Below are 13,536 nucleotides of genomic sequence, written 5' to 3'. Positions count from 1 at the left end.
TCAGCGCCATGGCTGACTTAATTCTCAACCTACCAGCATTATTTATTGCAGAATGGATAAGAGACCCAAAGTATCACAGTGGGTTTCTGGTTCTTCCCTTTGAAAGCTCAGTGGGATTTCTTGTAGAGTCAGACACATTGAATCTCCCTTCTTCATCACTAAGGTGCTCTTTGCAATACCCTAACGTAGGTAAAGGAGACCCAGTATATACCTAGAGACAACCAAAGAAAATACATGCATATCTCCCTAGCTCAATGTCTTTCTTATTTTACTTTTCCATCCATCCAACCATCCATCCATCCATCCATCCATGTAGTACTTATTGAGAGCTTACAAGGTGCTAGCTCTAAACTAGGAGCTGATGGGTAGCATAAGTAGGAAATACATAATCTCTGCCCCCAAAGAACAGCCTTGCTTCTTGGAACATTCCAGCCTCAGGTAATTACCATACTCCCAGATATTTGGAAGGCTCTCTTAAAGTGATAGCTCTCAAATGAGAAGCTTTAGATGTCCTTCACGAACTCAGCCATGGATTTATTTATTTGAGAGAGAGAGAGAGAGAGAAAGAGAGTGAGCACAAGTGGGGGGAAGAGCAGAGGGAGAAAATCGCAAGAAGCCTCCATGCTGAGTGCAGAGCCCTACGTGGGGCTTCATCTCAAGACCCTGAGATCATGACCTGAGCCCAAACCAAGAGTCAACACTTACCACACTATGCCGCCCAAGCGCCTGAAACCCTGTTTTTAACCAATACAGCCATGATGACTCGTTGTTTTCCTATTTTAAATAAGATGGATAACTCTATTTTGAAAAACAATACTATCCTCGCTGAGTTCATAATTTAAATTTCACATGAACAGTAAGTCATCATTAGAATTACATTTACCTTGACAATAGAACTTTATCTTTTCAACAGCCTTTCATTCATCACATCTGATGCTGGAAAAAATGTTCTGGAGCCTCAGCATTCTGCCTGACTCTAGCTCGCCAGCAGGCAACCCCTTTTGATCATCAACTTCCTGTCACTAATGGCCTCAGCAGAGGTTCTGTGCTTCTGCCCATTCACCTCTCTGCCTCTTTCTCCGAAAAGTCCTGGGGGTTTACTTTCCCTACTTGAGAGACAGAATCTGGAGCCAAAAAGTAAGGCTTAAGCAAGGTCACTGAGCAGGGCTTGTGCGTGGGGCTTAGGCCTCTCCCGAACTGGCTCATTATTCACGAGTCCCTTTGGGGGAAATGTGCAATATAAACCAGGAAAGACCATCACCTATGGTCCACCTTAGTGTGTGGAGGTTAAGTCAGTCAAGCAGGTGATTTATACTTGCTTATTTCCTTTAAAACCGCTGTGGAGGATGAAGAGAGCTTTCAGCTAGGACGACAAGAAGGAGAGCAATATTTTAAAACTCTGTTGTATTTTTTGCCAAGTATGAAAATATTATTTATTTAAAAGTCTGTGTGCTCGGGTCAGCATGGGTCAAGAATACAGTTTGGTGAAGTCATTAACTCCTCATAATTTGATCAAACAAAAGAGCTTGACCTTGCATCTATGAGGAGTCCTAAACGTCGAGTGATCGATCCAAGTCAAAGAAGCTGGTCCACAAAAATAAGGGCCAAGATGTCTAATGAGGAATGTATCAGATCAACCGTTAGGAAGTTTCTAAAAACTGATATGAAAGGACTTGGTTTTGGTTATAGGGATCATAAATGAAAGTGACAATTTTTATAAAAGTAATGGAATTCCCAGCTTAGTTGGGCCAGTCACTTCTTTTCTTCATTCCAGAAGGAAGAAGTTATAATCTACAGTATATACAGAGCAAGAAGCATCCTCCCTCTTTTTATCCTCCTTATTTACCTTCCTTTATTCTGAGTTCTCTTCTTTTCTTTCTTTTTGTGACCAGCACTGTGCAGACACTACTTGGTGTCAAAGACACACGAAGAGTCGTCAACATTGCCTGACCTACTCTGTTCAAAACCTGATCCAGGTAATGGGAGCTTTTCTGGTAGCGATCCCACAGAGAAATGGGGACTGAGGTGGTTAACTCTTTTTCAGTGCCATTTTGTGTTGAGCACAAAAAAATATTTGCTTGCAATTACTGCGATAGAAAGTGATTTGGACATAGTTTAAAATTCAATAACTTAGCCTTTGGTGATCTTCACTCTCTCCACTTCCTCTCCCCACCTTCCCTTGGCCTCTAGGACTGACATATTCTCATCAGGGGAACCTGACTCAGGATTAAGTTACATAGTCAATGGAAAGATCACCAGGTGGTTTTTTTTTTATATCACTTTAAAATGCAAATGAGTTTTTAGTGTTGAATAAATTTGATTTAGTGGTAAATAAATTTGTCTTTCCTGGGTTATGATAAACTGAGGGCCTAATTTCATGACAAAACAACTCAGCAACTAAGGGTGTTTCTTAATTATCCTTTCATCTGAATGTTGTCTGCCCTAATTTTTTATGCTAAAAAAAGGATATATTTAGTTACCTAAAGATATGCCTTCTAACCATGGCTCCCCTAAAAGCTAAATAACTTAATGATGCGTTTTCTTGTTTTGGCTGAAGCCAGTGCTCTCTTGGAGCAATTCATAATTGCTTCCTGTTAAAAAGCATGACTTCGTGTATTAGAACAGTATTTAACCCAGTTTAATAATTTTTTTAAATTTATCTATTTATTTGACAGAGAGAGCACAAGCAGGGAGAACAGCAGAGGGAGAGGGAGAAGCAGGCTCTCCGCTGAGCACGGAGCCCAATGAGCAGCTTGATTCCAGGACCTTGGGATCATGACCTGAGACGAAGACAGACGCTTAATTCACTAAGCTGCCCAGGCACCCCCCCCCCAGTTTAATAATTTAACAATTTAACCCAAGGCATGGACAATCAACAGGATATGCCCAATGATCAACTATACGACTGAAAGGAAACAAAGGCCAGGGGGTTTCTGTCAAATATCATATATAAACACTATCATTCCAGAAGACAGCTTAGTGGTTCTTTAAAATAATCTGGAATTACGGAGCTCCTGGGTGGCTCAGTCGGTTAGGTGTCCAACTCTTGGTTTCTGCTCAGGTCATGATCTCGGGGTCCTGGGATTAAGCCCTGCATTAGGCCCTGTGCTCAGCGGGAGTCTGCTCAAGGATTCTCCTCTCCCTCTGCCCCACCACCCTTTGCTCTCTCTCTCTCTGTCTCTGTCTCTAAAATAAATAGATAAATCTTTGAAAACATTTTTTAAAATTAAAATAATCTGGAATTAGCTAATATAGACCAATTTTAATTTTTTTTTTGTTTAAATAAATCCATGAATTATAGGTTAGGGCTCAAAAACCAGAGCAGAAGCTATGAAGTCGTGGCAACAATAGTCACAGCTGATATTGACTTGGTATAGACATAGATCAAGTTATATGTATATGTTCCTAAATTTTTCTATTAATTACAGGGAGAAGACCCACAGTTCCAACACATTCTCAGTGGTCCATGAACTAAAAACAATTAAGAGCCACCTCTCTGAACATCTGTGTGAAAGGTGACATTTACTGTACTGACACTAGAATATAATCTCCACAAGGGCACGAATTTTGTCTATTTTGTTAACTGTTCTATCCTCAGTACCTGGAACATGGTGAATATGCAGTAAATATTTGTGACATGAAGAAATGAATCACACAAAAGCATTGTAAGGTCTCAATGTTCTATTAAATAGCTAAACAAAGACTAAATATTACTCAATAAAAACTAGATGTTGTTGACTTTTTTTTAAAACTGATAATCCAAATCTGATTAACGTTAATTAAGCAGAATATTCAAGAGGCTAAAAACCCTAATTTTGCAAATATTTGGCTGAGAGGCAGTTTCTCCACTTTTAATTTCATCCATTGGCTCATGTTGTCCCATAAGATCTGTGGTTTTTGCTTTATCTTGTAATTACACACTTGTTTGTCAATTGTTTCCAAGTCTGGACAAGACCAAGGGGTTCAGTCTGCCCTTCCTCTTCCAGGTGCCTTCAGGAGCCTCCTGGTGGCAAACCTTTTGAAATTTCATTCATTTATGCCCTTAACTCATTTACTTCCTATGTATGTTTCAACAGCACTGTAATGATCCTTTTGCTGTTCAAGGGTTCAAGGACATTTTTGTTTTTTTCTCTATCTTCTGCACTCACCTCTTTTCTTATCCCCAGGTGACTTTTGGTGCCACAGTTCTGGGCAGTAGAACATGTATTTTTTTTTTTTTAAGATTTATTTATTTTATAGAAAGAGCACGAGCACAAGTGAAGGGAGGAACAGAGGAATAGGGAGAGAGAGAGTCTTAAACAGACTCTGGGCTCAGCATGGAGCCTGACAAGGGGCTCAGTCTCATGACCCTGAGATGATGACCTGAGTGAAAACCAAGAATCAGACACTTACCCGACTGCCCCACTCACGTGCCCCAACATGTACTTTTAATAATTAGAAGATTGGGAATGCCAAGGGACACAGTATGTCTATATAAGAAAATTTTAAGATGTATTCATTTTCTTTTTTTTTTTAAAAGATTTTATTTATTTATTCGACAGAGATAGAGACAGCCAGCAAGAGAGGGAACACAAGCAGGGAGTGGGAGAGGAAGAAGCAGGCTCATAGCAGAGGAGCCTGATATGGGGCTCAATCCCACAACGCCGGGATCACGCCCTGAGCCGAAGGCAGACGCTTAACCGCTGTGCCACCCAGGCACCCCAAGATGTATTCATTTTCTTAACAAATACAATTCTTGATTTTATTATTTTAAAAATCAAATGGTAAAGGATATAATTATATAGACGATAAAAGAGTAATAGTACAGAAAATTAAAAAGTAACTGTTAAAGTACTCCGTGCAAATTGTTTACCATTATTGCCATGTCGTAGAGATGGTGACCACTAACAAAAGTTCAAAATCAGTGTACTGAAGGGAAATAGGGGGTGGTTAGAAGTAAGTGAACTGGTCAGAAGCAAATTACAAAGACCATTTGAAAAGTATAGGGACCCAAAGATATCCATTCCCTCCATTTGGGGCAAAATTTATTTCCCCCTACATGCTAACAAAATATTTGTCTTTCACAGTCTCTGGGTTATCTGGTGAATTTCATGGTTCTCCATGAACTGGTTCTACCTTAGTTTATGTTTCGCGTCATTTCAATTTAAATTGATTCAAATTGGCACACCTTGAGGTTTTCATTATCAAGGGCAATTGAGGCCCCATGAAAGTATTTAACTTTTTGCAAGTCATGGCAATGGCCACAAGGATTAACTTGATAATCATCCAAAAAAGAGACAGCCACATAGACCCTGGACTTTTATACTCTGCTAACTTCTCTTCATAGCCTTGTGCCACATAATACTGTTTTAACCTTTTACTTTGAAATAATTTTAGACTTACAAAAAGGCTCAAAAATAGTACAGAGCACTCCATATACCCTTCACCCAGCTTCCCCTAATGTTGACATCTTACATGTAATCATTGTACAATTATCAAAATCATGACTATAGGACTGTTTCAAGTTTAAAATAACGTGTCTTGGCTGATGGTGCCATTGCTATACTTTCCTTTCTCATCTCATTGGATCTCTACTTCTCCACTCCAGGAAAGGTAAAACTACATTCTGGAAAGGGATTCATTCATAACAGGTAGCCCCGGGGAATAGATTCATTCTCCAGCCCTGTGCTTTTTAAGCTGGATACTTTTTTCTTAATAGCACTGGGCTCTGCAATGCCAAATGTTAATATTTTAGCCCTGGGTTCAGAACAGTGACTTACTGCTTCTGTATTAAGAACTTTCAGAATATTCTTATCAGGGGATTGTAGTAATGACCCAAATCTCCACCTCATGCCCGTGCATACTACGTAGTTCATAAAAGGTCCATCTCCTTTTCAGTTAATACCATTCCTTCATAACAATAAACTAAATATATATCTTGGAGATAATAATGCTCAGCCTAGACATTTATTTCAAGGTGATTCCAAATTCTAGCCTCTGGTTTTAGTGATTTTCATAATGCTTCGATATGGTGACTATTTCAAACTGAAGGCCCAGGGGAAATATAAATATTTCTTTATAACAATTTTTAAAAACCAAGAAGGTTCCTTTGAAGGGTCACATTTCTAGCTCACGGGTGTGCTTCCCTGGCCTGGTTTTGCTGTGCGCGTGTGTGTCCAGGGAATGTGAGCGACACAGGGAGCTGCGGGTTTGGGGGTCGGCGTCATCCCTCCCTGCTGTTTCCCAAATCAAGAGCAAACCCATGAGTGGCTTTGTGTTCTCCACGACAATAGACTAATCCCTCCTGGGATAGTCTTCATTGGAAAGTTCAAGAAAAATCCATTAGAAGTTTCACGTTGACCTGTCTTACTTACAGAAGTTTGTTGGCAGGAAGTGTCTCGTTTTCCTTTTCTTTTCTTTTTTGAAATATACTTGACACATGCTATATTCCTTTCAGGTGTACAACGCAGTGATCCAGCCATTTTTTATGTGCTTGATTGATGAGATGAAGGAAAAAGCCACACATGAAAAGTTCAAGGATCAATTTGCTATTCAGATCGGAAAAGATTTATTTCCAAGAGTCGTTTGTGGCATCTCTAAGATCTCTCTACTTACCTTACCATACTTACTACTCCTTCCTCACTCAAAAAAAAAGGGCGGGGGGAAGGAAACCCTATGCGGTCTGTTGTCTGGGTTGTTTAAATATCCATTGGAGCCTTGCTGCCAGTGAAATGATTAGAAATCACTGGGTTGTGTCTGGAAGGGGCACCATGTGCCTCTGGCCCATCTGAATTTAATCTAACAGGGCTCCACACTGGTAGTTGAGAACAGATAATCATTGCATTAAGTTTTGGAACGTCTGCAGCACTCGTGTTGCTTTCTGAAAGAAAAGACAGGATCTAACGAGGCCATTTGTGCCTGCCAAGCTTCAAGACAGGAAAAATTATACTGGTGGTGGGTAAGAGCCAGTATTTTATCAGGCTAAGATAGACTCCCCCGCTGGGCAGCCAGAGTAAATACTCTCCAAACCTTGGCTGGTCTACAAGCCCAGAACCTTCACTCCATCCCCCTCAAAACTTCGCCACCTTTCATCAACATTTTTTTTTATTATTATTTTCTTTCTCTTAAGTTCATCCATTTTTACATTTGAAAATCGAACAGATTTATGAGTAGTGAGCTGTATACATTTGCCAGACTTATCTGTAACTTTAGGAAATTTTAAGGAAAAATTTGGAGATGGTATAGGGCAAAATAAGAGGGAGGAGACATGGAATTGTTTGGGAAAAGTCTCTGTGGTTGTTGTCAGGATGGCGAAACCAGCAACCGGCAACATACATTAAAACAGAACGTCCCGTAGTTCTGTGTCTGAAAACACAAGCAGCCAGGGTGCTTTTTCATCCGTTACCATCATCGGAATATCTTCATCTTTTCGCCTCTGGGCATTAAAATGCAACTAATCCACTATCCACAAAACCCATTAGCATAAACAATAAAAAAAAAAAAGAATGCTCAGACAACACGGGGCTGGCTTTGCAATCAGTTACAATGAGACTGCGGGTGTCAAAGCCGTTTGCATCACAATAGACGGAACCGTTTTTGGACATTCATTCTAAGGTTCCTTTCTATCTGGCTATTGTGCTTTCTCCTCTTTTTAAGTAAAGCATCTGTGTTCTGCTACTTTTTTGTCTTTTGTTTTTTTTTTTCCTTTTTCTCTTTTCCTCAAAGTTTCCCGACGTTCGGATTCTGCCTACTGTCTAGGACAGGAAAAAGAGAAATTTCCCTCCCGCTGTCCTTTGAGTGAGAAAATTCTAATTGTTTCTTCTCTACAGAAGCCCTTGCTGCCGTGGAGATGATTATCCGGCCGCTGGAGTAGGCAGCCTGGCCCTGGGTTTTGCCTGCCTCCCGCTAGGTAACCGCTGAGAAGCGCCCCCTGCTGGTCTCGACAGCCAAGAGGCAAAACCGAGAAGGGCGGGGACCGCCGAGGGGTCCTGCCCCCAGCACCGGAACCCACGGTGCACCTGCGCCTTTATTTGAACTAAGACATCACAATTCTTCCTTTAACCTTCTAATGGAAAGAAGAGGAGAGGAACCCCACCAGTTTGTATTTTTCTCCTCACCTATTTGCTCCTGAGGTTTTGCCTGCTAGAGAATAAAATCATTAGCACCAGAGAACTTTTTACATTATTTCTGGTAAATTTTCTGTCCTAACCTGGCCTCCTTGGTCCCTTCACCAATCTCATGCTCTACTATTCACCACCATGAAAACTGGAGACATCACGCATTCCCTTGACGCGACAAAATCATAGTTACAAAATGAACGCTGTTGGTGATGGGGTGGGGACTTTCAGAACATGACGGTATTGTACGGTGATCATCGACTCCCGTATCTGTGTGGCCTCTTAGAGAGGTGACTTTCTGTTCTACCTTATTAGCACCTTGAAGTTAGTCTTTTTCTAACATAATTTGAAAACAATACATAATGCATTTATACAACCTGGCTGTGGCATTTAAGCTGAATTTGGTCTTGGGAGTCCAACATTTGCCATTGTGGAAAATGGCACATACCGTATCCCAGGTGGGAAACCCTGAAGGAAGACCAAGTGATACTTTTTGACACTCTCTACCACATGGGTCATCTCTCCTGGTGAGATTACCCTAAATGCTGTTGGGAAAATTCCCTGAATTCACTGGGGTGGGGGGCGCTCTGCACTATACTACTGAGTGGGGGTGGGGAAGCAACAGCTGGGAAAGATGTTAGGGAAACAAGATAGAGGTTTGGGGGAGCCGAGACTTTGTTTTAAGGGAGGGCATTACAAGCCCTAATATGGAGTCTTAAGGGGGAAAAAAAACAACAACAACCAAAAAAACAGGTCTCAGTGAGAGCAGGAAGTAAGAGGAACAGACTAGGGTCCTGCTCATACCCACCAGAGCTGTGGGTAAGTCACCTCACAACACTGGGCTTAGTTTACTCCTCAGTAAAATAAAGGGCCTATCTAAATAATCGTAATGCCCCTTCACCTTTAATATGTCTTTGATCACAAACATTTGAGCAAAATTTTGGTAACTAGAATGAGAGGTAGCTTGGGGACCTGAGGAATACTTCATTTATTTTTTAATAACAGTCATAAAGTCAAGTGTAATACACTCCTATTCTGTTGGAGATAAAGATACGAAATCTTGGGGACCCTGAGTGGTTCAGTGGGTTAAGATTAAGCGTCTGCCTTTGGCTCAGGTCATGATCTCAGGGTCCTGGGAGGGAGCCCTGCTTCAGGCTTCCTGCTCAGCAGGGAGTCTGCTTCTCCTTCTCCCTCTGCCCCTCCCCACTGTTCATTTGGGATCATCTTTTGGTTTGAAGAAGAATCTTCTTCCATATATGCAGAGCTTTCATGAGTAACCAAAATTTAAAATGAGCCAGGAGAGACCAGACATGTGATTATAGATATACACTGAAATTGGTAAGGTGTAGCTTCCAGAAACTCATCTCTCTTAGGCACATTTCCTCACAGACGATTTTCTTCCTCAATTCCTAAAGCTCATTGGAAATTCTATACTGTACATGTCTTCGGTTGAACGCTTCTGAGGTGTTTGTTTCTCTGAGTTTGTCATTTTTCTCTGTCCTATTAAGTATCTGTATTTCCTGGTGCAATTCGCCAAAGCTTTTATCATAATTTCTAAGCTGAAGTACAAATCTTCAGTAATAGGTGTAATTTTCATCAAATGATTGCTTTCCTTTTCTTATTGTTGGAGTTCTGTCCCTCAATGTGAAAGGGTTGCTGGCCATAGATAAAACCCTCTGGTTTGGAAGGATGAATAAAAACGATGCAGGCAATTTAGAGGTTGATTTTTGCCATGTAAACTGATCAGAAGCCTATTTCCCCTGCCAGGCCATTCTTCCACACCCACATGGAGAAAACTACCAAAGGAAACTGATGTAAGCAAAGCCCCAGCCTACATATTTAAAACTTTTTAGTCTGTGAGTGGATCTTGAGAAAGCAAAACAAGATATAAAGCTCTGTTGGTTCTCTCCAGTGTTTATATGATACTTGGGTAAGTCATTCCCCTTCCTCCCATTTTACACCCTCCTCAATCCTTTCTCTGCGCTAGTTGTCAAAGTGGATGACCCAGATTTATGCACTTTTTCAAACAAGTACTCATTGAGCAATTGTCATGTGTGAGGCACTGTTCTAGGCACTAAGGATTCGTAGTCAACAAGACAGAAACAAAATCTTGCCTTTATGGAATTTATATTGTCACGAAAGGAGGGTAGTAAGCAAATAAAAGTAAGGGGGTGCCAAGGAGAAAAATGATGGGGGGCAGGGGTGTAGGAAATGCTGGGGTCAGGGAGGGAGTTTAGTTTGAACCAGATTGGTCAGGAACAATATCATCAAAACAATGACATTCAATCAAAGACATAAAGGAGATAAGGGACAAGGCAAATAGATAAGCAGCGGGATGTTGTTTTTGGCCTAAGCAACTAGAAGAGCAGAGTTGTCATTTCATGAGAAAAGAAGGGCAATAAGAGGAGCAAGACATCTGGAGTTTGATGTTGAACACATTAAGCATGAGATGTCTGTTAAATATTCAAATGAAGAGATCAGCAGGTGACAGGGAATCTGAAGTTCAGGGGACAGGTCTAGAGTGGAAAATATAAAAATAAATTGTCCTACCCAAGGGAATTGAGCTACATCCTTGTGGGCCCCGAACAGTCTTTCATTACCAGTTCATCATGCTAGGCAGATCAAGAAAGAGGAATGGCTGTCATCTCTACTTATTCTAGTGAGGAGTATATATATATATACCCAGGGACTCCTGGGTGGCTCAGTTGGTGAAGCATCTGCTTTCGGCTCAGGTCATGATCCCAGGGTCCTGGGATTGAGCCCCGAGTTGTGTTGGTCTTCCTGCCCAGTCTGCTTCTCCCTCTCCCTCTGCCACTCCCCCAGCTTGTGGATGCACTCTTTCTCTCTCTGTCAAATAAATGAATAAAATCTTTTAAAAATATATGTATATATATATATTTTTTTACATAGTGATTTGTGCTCTGGGAATTGCATAGTGATTTGTGCTCTGAAAATCACACCACTGTAGGGCCCTTCTATCTGTACATAGAGAAGAAGGAAGAGAAGAGAATGGTCTCAGGGACCTTTCAAGAATCTTCTACAAAAGAATTATCTCTGAACAACCAGCCTCATAGGAAAATGGAACGTACAGTGAGGCCAAAATTAGTCTCTCTTTTTTCATTTCAACTTGGCAATATGCGACATTATCCAAGTCCCCCTCAGTCTTGTGGTACTTTGAAACGACACTCACATACATTGCTGATGAGGGTGGGACGTCCTTTTTTGAAAATCAATTTGATATTATGGATAAAGAGATAAAAATTAAAAATATCCTTCTACTTCTCAGACACTCCCCCGAGTAGCTAACACTTACATACCATTTACTCCATGTCAGACAATGTTCTGAACACTTCATATATATTAACAGATTTAATCCTCATGACCACAGTATGATGAACTATTATCTTATTTTACAAATCAGGAGACTGAGGCCAAGCCTGACTCCTGTGCATTCTTGAAGCAGATGTTAAACTATCTTTTATTAAAAAGCAAAAACTAAAGAACACATTGATTTGTGGTCAAAGATATAGGCTTAAACATTATAATAGTAAAAAATGTCCCTAGAAAGTAGATTAAATATCCTTATTTGGTCTTTAAAAATAGTTAAGAAATTTTTAGGTGACATGAGAATATGCACATATTAAAGCAAGTGGAAAAGCAGGAAATAGGTTTCAGGATATGAAAAAATGGCAAGTGAGGTAAATCCATGTGACTTCAAAATACTGAAAGTATGTATACAAAAGTATTAGCAATACTTCTGTCTGGATGAGAGGGGATTATGGGTGAATCCTTTTCCTTCCTATTTTCTGTATCATCTACAATTAACATGCATAGCATTTGTATTCACAATGTATATTATTAAAACAAAAATAGGAATCTGGGTCTGAAACTCAGGGAAAAGATCTAAGTTGAAGCTTTGCGCATGAGTTATAAGGAATATTTTCCATGTGGCTGAGGTAACTTAGGGACAGTGTATAAAAGAGAAACTTGAGGGTAGAGCCTTGGGGGCCACCAACATCTAAAGCCACAATTCTTATGACCTTCCGTGGCTTATATAATCACGGAGAACGTGCTTATTCAAAATGAGGAGTCCTGGGTCTCCAGAGATTATCTAAGTAGATCCAAGATGGGATGCAGGAAATTGCCTTTTCTTTTTTTTTTTTTTTTTTTTTTTTTTTTTTTTTTTTTTTTTTTTTTTTTTTTTTGGGGGGGGTTNTTTTTTTTTTTTTGGCAAGGCTTCCAGGTCATTCTGATACGGGAGGGAGAACTTTTGAGAAACACAGCTCTGGAGACCAGCACTCCATGGAGGACTCAGCTAGAAAGAAAACCAGACAGTTATGGCCAGGAGACCAAAGGATTTTTGAGGCGATATATGTAAAATAAATTAAAAGAACATTGTGAGGGGTGCCTGGGTGGCTCAGTCGGTTAAATGTCTGCCTTCAGCTCAGGTCATGATCCCAGGGTCCCAGGGTCCCAGGGTCCTGGGATCGAGCCCCACATCGGGCTCCCTGCTCAGCGGGGAGTCTGCTTCTCCCTCTCCCTCTGCCTTCCCCCTGTTCATGTTCATGCTATGTCTCTCTCTCTNCTCATGCTATGTCTCACTCTCTCTCAAATAACTAATAAAATCTTTAAAAAACCACACAACAAAGCAACTCGTGATAGAACAAGTGGTTCTCCACCTGTTATTACACATAGGAATCACCTGGGGGAGATTTCAAACATACTAGTGTGGGGATTTCCCCATCATGGTGGTTCAAGCTCCCTCTTCAGCATTTCTAAGAGGAAGAGAAACTGCAACCTTCAAATTATCTGTAAGTAGAGGAAACAAACAAATCAAAACAAATTCCAACAGTATGCCCCCTGCTGGCCTGTGGCCCCCACCACAAACCAATGGGTGGGTGCAGCAATGGGGGGAAGACGTCTGAAAACCCTGAGGAAAGACCTGAGAGGAGCCAGGGAGTTGGGGGTGGGGTGGGATAAAACCACCCTCAAAAGAGAAAATGAAAGAATATGTTCAAAAATAATGAACACAGAGGGGGACATGGTAGCATATATCCCTGGCTACAGAGAGGGGTCTGCAAGTGGGTGGGACCAGAGGGGGTGACTCGGAGAAGCCCAAGGTTCTGTGGGAGAGTGCAAGCTATGGAGAAGAGGGGGTGTTCCTAGGAGGCAGGCAGTGAAGGGAAAGAAGGAAATGAGCAAAAATGAAGAATCCTACAGAGAACAGGAAAAAGACACACTTGGTCCTGCTGTCCCAATGCCGCCTATGAAAGAACAGAATACAGACTAGAGCAGAACAGACAGAAGATGCTTTTAAGCAGGCACCTGCCCACGACAGGAATACAAACAGAAAATAGCAGACCGTTTCTAGAGAGAACGACTGGAAAGTCAGAAGTTGTGACTAAAAGCTCCTGTGCTGGGGAAGTCTCCCCCACAAAAC

The sequence above is a fragment of the Ailuropoda melanoleuca genome, chromosome 1, assembly GCF_002007445.2.
Source record: "Ailuropoda melanoleuca isolate Jingjing chromosome 1, ASM200744v2, whole genome shotgun sequence".
NCBI classification, from domain to species: domain Eukaryota; kingdom Metazoa; phylum Chordata; class Mammalia; order Carnivora; family Ursidae; genus Ailuropoda; species Ailuropoda melanoleuca.
This window is presented reverse-complemented; position numbering follows the sequence as displayed.